The sequence below is a fragment of the Haliotis rufescens genome, unplaced genomic scaffold (genome assembly GCF_023055435.1).
Source record: "Haliotis rufescens isolate VD_foot unplaced genomic scaffold, xgHalRufe1.0.p SCAF_15, whole genome shotgun sequence".
Classification (NCBI taxonomy): domain Eukaryota; kingdom Metazoa; phylum Mollusca; class Gastropoda; order Lepetellida; family Haliotidae; genus Haliotis; species Haliotis rufescens.
In genome coordinates, this window is record NW_025963835.1 from 11,546,806 (window position 1) to 11,555,629 (window position 8,824).

Below are 8,824 nucleotides of genomic sequence, written 5' to 3' on the forward strand. Positions count from 1 at the left end.
CAGACAATCTAAAAAAGTTAATGATATTTACAGGACTGTTTTTCTCTTGAGGTAACTCGAATATTTAGGGATTATTTCAAAATCTCAGCTCCAATAGTGATTCAATGAATGCTATGAAAGAACATCTTGGTAATTAAAATACACACTTTCTTTAGTTCACTTGGCATATGAAGACCTATATAGTTCCGACGTATCCGAGAACTATAACGAGGACTGAACCAGTACAGGGTGTAATTGTCCGGACTTTGTATGGCACGTCCCCTGACCGTGGAAACAAGAACAGTCTTTACATCTGCTAAATCTACAGGGGGTTAATCTGTAGACAATGCCGCCATACAGTCACGCTGCCTAGATTATTGCTGTATACAAGGTTAGTGAAATATGGAATTTTTAACCTCGCATTCCTCTAAACTGAATGTTATATCACAGTTTCTGGTTAGATGTCCCTATATGTGCCAGGGATAATGAATTTGCGCCCTTTTTTGGACACGCATGTACAAGTGAAACAAGTGAGTTTCCTCGAGGAAACAATATTTATGCTCGCAATAGTTGACACGTGGTCCCGTGCACAGCTTGACTCCTGAGAGCTTCTGAAGAACATGTAACACGTGTGGTGTCACTTTAGGCTAGTGACTGTGTTCGTAATATGCCTCTGTTCACCCAGGATTGAATAGGTGTGTTTGTTGTTGTTTAACGCCGCACACTCAGCAATATTCCAGCGATATGAAGGCGGTCTGTAAATAATTGAGAGATAACCAGACAATCTAGTGATTGATACCAATAGCAGCGATCTACGCAACTGGGATATGTTGAGGTGCATCTACCGAATCAGCGAGCCTGACCACCCGATCCCGTTAGTCGCCTTTTACGACAAGCATAGTCGACTTTTACGACAAGCATAGGTTGCTGAAGATTTATCAATATATAAACAAACAAACAAACTCTTGTCCGGTTTTAGTGTAACGTTACGTTTCTTAAGATTACTTAGACTTGTTACATTACTTTGGAAATAACAACTTGATCTAAATCGTAGATATTCCATACTGGATTTGCACATATATATTAATGTATATAACTGTACTTTATTATAAGAAAATATATGTGTATGGCTGAATACATCCGTGTTGATACCAAGGTCACAGCTTCACTTGTACTGATGAAGAGAAACAAGGAAACAGGTGGAAACTAAGGGAAGCACGTGCTTGACATGCATCCTGTATGCGGCCTGAAGATGACAGAGATAACTATAAACATATCAAGCACTGACATGTCACTTTCCGTCTAAGGAAGTCGATTAAGCATTGGAAATGGACACGGTATTCATAATTTTTCGTCAATTAATCGACATAACATAAGCCCAATTTATATATTGTGCCAACACCAGGTCGATTTATATACTGAACCGCAAAAGAAACGTCACCCCAAGTAACATTGCATGAAAAGTTGTCATTTAAATATCTGGGTAATTTTTGTCAAAGTTTCTAAAATTTAACATTACCTTGTCCAGAAAAAAGAAATTTGATGATAAAAAAACAAAGCAGATGACAATAAAACCGTTCGCCCAAACGCATAACGACAACGGCCATGGTAACCCGATGCACGCGAGTTCCGTGCAAATTGAAATGCACATGCGTTCCCCCTTTTCTTGCCCTGTAAAAATCCATTCATTCGTTATTGAATGGCTACCACATGCAAAGATTGACAAGAAATCAGCGACACCAAGCCCTTGGACGATTGCAAACTTGACAAACCGCCCGGCAAGTAGCCAATGCATTTCAAGTCCACGTAAGGACCATATGCAGGCTCCAGCAACGGTACCAGACCACCAACACTACAGATGACCGACCACGTGGAAGACCAAGGGTCACCATCCGACGTCAGGATCGTCAGATTGTGCGACAGCATCTTCAAGATCACTTTGTTACTGCAGCGAAAACTGCTCGACAGATCATGGTGACACAACAGCGACACATTAGTGGGGACACCGTGCGTCGACGATTGACGAGCAGACACCTCCACTGTCACAGGCCACACCGAGGACACATTCTGACACCATGTCATCGCCGGGACCGTCTTCAGTGGGCAACACAGCACCAGCATTGGCGCCACCAGCAGTGGAGAAGAGTCCTCTTCTCAGGCGAGAGCCGTTACTGTATCTCAAAAGCAGATGGCAGAGAGATAGAGAGAGAGAGAGCGAGTCTGGCGACGCCGTGGGAAACGTTATTCGGATGCTTGTGTTGTTGAGAGAGACTCGTGGGGTGGTCCGAGCATCATGGTGTGGGGTGGAATTGGTCTTGCACAGAGGGTCGGCCCTGTGGTCTTCCAGAACATCGGCCCAGGGAGAGTCAATGGTGTCACAGCAGCTCGGTACATTGATCAAGTCTTGAGACCACACGCCATACATCATTTGGCACGTCGCCGCAACCACGAGTTTCAGCATGATAACGCCCGTGCCCACACTACGAGAGCAACAAGAGACTTCCTCCAGCAGAATGGCATCAGAATCATGCAGTGGACCTGTGGGACAAGATTCAAATGAATGACGTCGACCAAGGCCGACAACTGCCTATGGCCTTCATCAACCGCCTCATTCATGCAATGTATCGACGTTGCACGGCAGTCATCAATGCACATAGCGGACACACGAGATACTGTCTTGTGATGCCATTTTCTCAAAGACTAGTGTTGTGTTTAACTTTAAGAACATTTGACACTTTAATTTAAGCCTTGATGATCAGTTTTGCCAAGTTTCATCTTTTTAATATGTCTCAAAGTATGTTTACAGTGTTTGGACAAATAAGGTCTCATATATCTATCCATGGTGACGTTTCTTCTGCGGTTCAGTATAGATATCTAAAAATAACTGAATTTGTGATATCAATAAATGAATGTTGTTTCACGTCGCAATCTGCAATCTTCCAGCTGTATCCAGTTTGAACCAGGTATACCGTCACAGACCCTGACCATCCGATACCCAGTTTAGTGGACTCTTACAACAAACATGACGTACCAGTGATCCATTTTGACAGGGGGGAGACATCTATTTGTTAACTCTTTGTTTGCCATCAGTATTTGCGGCTGGTTGTGTTTCTACTGTTGTCAGCACCATGTCCGTGCTCGTGTTAACGTTTAAGACCTGCATCCCCTCGGGCTCTCCTTCCGCATCCAGCTAACACGCCGAGATAGAGATGGAGTAATGTTCGAAGCGGTGTCAAACACTCGCTCACTCACGTGTATTGTCAGCAGGGTGTCCCTTGTAAAGGTCTCAAACTTGCATTACTATGGGCTTCCTCCCACATCAAGCTGCAACACCCTGACATTACTGAAACACTGTTCAAAACGGCATAAAACCAGATTCACTCACAATACAATTTTGTCGGAACTGTAGAGTTTCATCGTTTCATAAATAAAATATTTTATTTTTTAATATTTCTTTTTTGTAACCTGACTTTTGAAACTGATGAAAACATGATGAAGCACGGTTCATTGCACAGTAGTATACACGCGCTTTGAAACGGATTTAATCATTATTTCTAATCATTTTCTCCGAAAGTCAGAAATCTGTGGTCGTCATCTAATATCAGTTAAACAATCATAGTACACAGTGGCATTATTTGCTTAAACGTTCACAGAGGGCAACCTGACAATGACGCACACACAGTAACACCTTACTCACAATCATCAAATAGACACACGCTGACGCACATATAAACAGCCATTGAGCTACGGCACACAGCACAGATGAACTGTATGTATATATGTATTGAGGTTATATTTATACATAACTATGTTGCCAAACAAGTCGGTCGACATTAGGTAGTCACTGGATATCCGTTTTATCTACAGCTCGCTATCTACACCTGTATGCAGAAACCCGGAGAAACTCGTGTGCTACGACACATCCCAGGCTTGTGTATCATCATCATGTGTCGATATCTATATCAGTAGTCTTGTGTGGTTAAGCCGATCGCTCGTCATGCCGAAGACCGGGTTCGATTCCGTACACGTTTACAAATGTACAAATGTAAAGTCCAAGGCCATGACAGAATATTTCTGGAGTAAAACCACACCACAATAGAACATGAGTACTTTTTAATGTATCGGCGTGCTGTCCGTGTGTTGACAGTGTGTCATGCCTTGCCATGCTTGTCATGCCTTGCCATGCTTGCCATGCCTTGCCTTGCCTTGGCTGTAATCGATGGAAATACCAAACTGAAAGAAAATGGTTTTGAACTACCGGCGATTTCTTCGTTTTCTTTTCATTGGGAATTATGAAATGGCTTTGTACTTAGTTCATAAATACCGCCAGCAAACTTCTGTCACATCATCCCCCATCTTGTATGTTGCTATGACAGCAATACTACTTGTTGTATCACCTCACCCTTACTCATATCATTTCATCCTGAATTCAGCATTTTCAACATTTTCAGTGGTAAAAAACCCCCACATTTCCCCAGGGTTGATTTACGTTGTTTTTTTCCCCAGACTTCATTGAACTGAGCTAACCTTTGTATTGCATTGCAAATTATTTGTACTAAATGTCCAGGTTTAATTAACATTATTATGATGTCAATTTCTACCGGTCTACTAGGATTGTCACAGCTGAAACCACATACCATCTTCCCGAGGCAAAAGAGTTAACTGACTATAAAAGTCCAGTTTCCACTCTTGCCGAACTAGGCTTGTATTATGGAGTTACATTTATGCTGGACTAACGAGTCTATGCATAGTCCAATCAAAATCGCGCAACGAAATCGAAATCCGGTTCGTAAACTGTCGTGCAGATTTTGGTCGATTGCAATATTTGCACAGCATGTCCACCGCCAACTCGTTGTCAACAGATATTTTCCAAATCTTTTCATGTTTTTAATCAAAATGCACACGTGATATGATGCACTTCGCGATGTAAGACCCGTTTTGTCACAATATAGATCTTGATTATTGATCAGATCGTCTTGACTAGGCGCCGCCATTTTGTTTGAAGCAAATGCAAGTGATACGAGAGGTGGAATCTGATTGGTCAACAGGAGAGTCTTAGAAGGGACATAACTTGTAATAGCCACTGATGGCGCTACGATCGAGCCCACGATTTCCACCCTAGTTCGGCAAGGGTGGAAATGGACTTTTAAGGTCAGTTAACTCCCTTGCCTCGGGAAGATGGCCACAAACATGAGCTGAATTAGTTTACAGACGTTAATGATAATGGAGTATCGTTGTAATCGGAGACCGTCAAATAGAAATTAATATGACGTCACTGTGTGTGTGACCGAATTCCAACCAGATCGCATGACACCATCACTATTACAGCTATACAACTGACGTCTTAACAGACCTGGGCGCTTTACAGCATGAAACTGGCCCACCGTCCTTCACATATAGTGTTCTCACTAACCTTGACCCTATTTTCACAAGATACCCCGGATAGTTTTATGCAAGATAAACACTTACCCTCTCACAACGCTTGTGGCCGTTTTAACTAGGTCATGCCGACTTAGCTCAAGGCCAGACAAGGTATGAGAGAGAGAGAGAGAGAGAGAGAGAGAGAGAGAGAGAGGTGTGTGTGTGTGTGTGTGTGTGTGTGTGTGTGTGTGTGTTAAACATCGGATCTGAGTGATCTACCCCTAACTTAAATTTCACTGCAAATCATTAGATGTCATCTTTCACCTGTATTGTTTATGACATTTGTTATTTACTTGTGGAAAGCGTAGAATGACTACGACACGAACATATTTTAAAGTGTAGTAAAACGTAAATATGCTGTTGCAGTTATGAGAAGAAGACTAGTAAATATCACTTATCAAATTAGTATCATTAACTACATAATGAACTACATAAAACAAGTAGTTCTTTGAAAGATGGATAGTAATCTCTACTATCTGATTAGTAAATCTATGATAAGCCATCTACTAGTCTAATTAGCAAATTATTTCTAACTGGTTACTAAAGACTACTTACATGTTAGTGTCTGAGTGGACAGTAAAATTCACAAAGTAGGAGATGTGTATGATTGGTTGGTTGATGTGTCACCTGACTTGTATGTATCATCGTTGATCATGCTATCATCCAATAGTTTTGTCAAGATTCGATTGTTCTCAGGCCACCTAGACATTTACAGTTGATCGTCTTTGATTGGATACTGATCTCCGTCAACACGAGACAAAACCCTGCACAGGATGTCACGTGAGATGCACCTTCTAATCAGCCAATCAGGGTGGTTTTCAATGTCTTGACACGACGAAGCGAAGCTTTCTTAGCAGTAAACGGGTAATTCCGAATGGAGACAAAAATGACCGCAATGTAAGTGGATACTTGAGAAAGCATCGGAGTAAAAGATGTTATTTAATGAGTTTAGCGTAAAACAACATTTACTCATTCTCGCTTACACGTGTCAGTTAAGCCCCGTGGTTTTGGTGGGTGTTATAATAGAAATTGTAGAACATGATCTACTTACAATCGTAGAACAGTATCTACTAACAAGCGTGGTTCAACCAACGCCCGTGCATAAATAACCAAATTCCATTAGTACGTATGATAACTGATATCAAGGAAATGATGTCAAGTACTTTACCTACATCCGATATCAATCAGAAAAATTTCAGCTGCTGATATAACAGTCCATGGTTGTGTGTACTGCACAACTATCCTCGGGTGAGTGAGGGAGATTGACTCTGCTTTGAGCAATATTACTGGGGATACCACCTACAAAGGGGAACGATTGAAACATCGATGTTCGACTGCAAGGTCACAATAGGTGTTTTATTGATGGATTTAAAGACTAAAGAGGGGCACAGAAATAACGCAGGATTCACTGAAAGTGTAATACATTTAGAGAGATAACATTTTTACAAGACATTAACAGAAACAAATAAAATGCAATCCACGAGGCTTTATAACAGATGACGTCTCTAACGTGAAAAACAAACTAGAATTTTTAAATATTTTTTTAACTATCCTTGCACACCGGTTGGGTAGCCAAGTGGTTCGTCACACGAATACCAGCTATATGACGGCGGTGTGTAAAATAATCGAGTCTGGTCCAGACTCGATTATTTTACACACCGTCGTCATATCGCTGGAATATTGCTGAGTGCGGCGTTAAACAACAAACCAAAAAATACCCGGTTTCGGTTCCCCACATTTGTACAGACCCGTGAAGATTCGGGTTAGAATAGGTCTTCAGCAACCCATGCTAGCCGTAACAAGGGATTATGCTTGTAAGCGGCGACTAACGAGATCTAACAATCATTTGTACAATAAGTTGAAACAAACTTCTAGTGTAATGGATGGAATATCTTAAAGCGTGTAAAACACCACTAACTGCCATTACCGGAATACATTTGCCTATAAAAGTGCGTGTGTATATATTGATGTATGTAACACATTTTGTTTGTATTGATATCATTGCACAGGAGGAATGTCAAGCCTTTCACTGGACGACAACGCCTGGCGTGGATCGAAGAGCCTTGATTTGTAGAAAGCCTGCTAACTCAGCAATAATTATCGCGGAATATACCAGAAGCTAGGGAAAGAACTCGGTGAAAACGTGTCATGCACATTTCATGTCGTTATTTCCAGTATATCAAGGAACGAACAGACACCGGTTTGAACTTCTCGCAGATCATTTTTAAAACAAAAAATGATTTAGTAACGTTTCTTTAGAATGATTGCGATCTGACTAACAGACAGAGCGCTTGCGATAATGGCGCGCACATGGTGTCGTCTGCCTTGTTCCTGCGCCATCTTTGTTTTGTCCACAGTGATCCTGTTCGTGGTGTTGGTGATTGTGAGCACGGGAGGTATACAGGGGTTTCAGGAGCCCCCTAGACAGACCTCTGTGCTGGACAAACTGGCAAAGCTTGGTCAGTCAGTCGGACTTCAGTCAGACTCAATACGGAAAATGGCGGATTCGGCTTTCAAATTTGTGGCCGGGAAGTTGGAAGAAACATTTAACATTACTATACCTTTGAAAAACAACGTAACGTTATCTTTAACGGAATGAAAGTCGTATTCGATAAACCACATTTTTCACATCTGTTCCTGTATATATATACACAATCAAAATAAATCTTGGTCTAATCAAAACTTTGTTGTGCCTGAACTTCTTATTCCCAAAAGGAGTCACCACCTTGTTCAATTTCAAGTCTTTATTCAGTAGATGAAGCCTCCGTCGCGAGTACATTGCCTTGTGACATTCCAAGAGAGTAAAGGGGGCACGGGTGACCCAGTCTTCTAAGGCGCCGAGATTCGCTGTTCAGAGTTGCGGACGCCAGAAACGCCAGAAACCTATGGGTTCGAATCCCGGTTCGCCCCGATTATGTTTCTAGGTTTGTCAGCACCATACCCTTGCTCGTGGGTTTCACCGAAGTAGTAAACGTCTGAGACCTGCATCACTTCGGGCTTTCCTCCCACATTAAGCTGACACGCCGAGATATAACTGGAATACTGTTAAAACCGCCGTTAAACCCAACTCATGCACTTACTCACTAGTGAGTGAACTGATACAAAAACTGCACCACGTGACACATGCAAATACCCTAGACATTTTGAAAAATAGCAAAGGTCGGAAATGTAATCGGGGTGGGGTTCTGGGATTTTGTATTGAGAGTAGAAACTTTTGACAGCTACAGCTGCAGAAACAGATATTCTTTAAATTAAAACTGTGATCATGAATGTATTTTAAAAAGAAAGACAACTTGCATTGCAACAAGGTCATTTTTGTGGCAGACAATTTCTATTTTTGTCAACGGTCTGAGGCATAATTATTCTTTTCAAGAATTTTCTGGGACAATTATTTTGGGGAGGAGGAAATCCCGGGACCCCACCA

General features: G+C 41.7%; 1 long non-coding RNA gene across 1 annotated transcript; it reads left to right on the forward strand.

The window, feature by feature from the left end:
* Nucleotides 1-224: 224 nt before the first annotated feature.
* Nucleotides 225-8,082, forward strand: LOC124110430. The gene is made up of 2 exons (XR_006857269.2): nucleotides 225-370; nucleotides 7,410-8,082. It is a non-coding gene; the product is annotated as an uncharacterized LOC124110430 (long non-coding RNA).
* The last annotated feature ends 742 nt before the right edge of the window (nucleotides 8,083-8,824 follow it).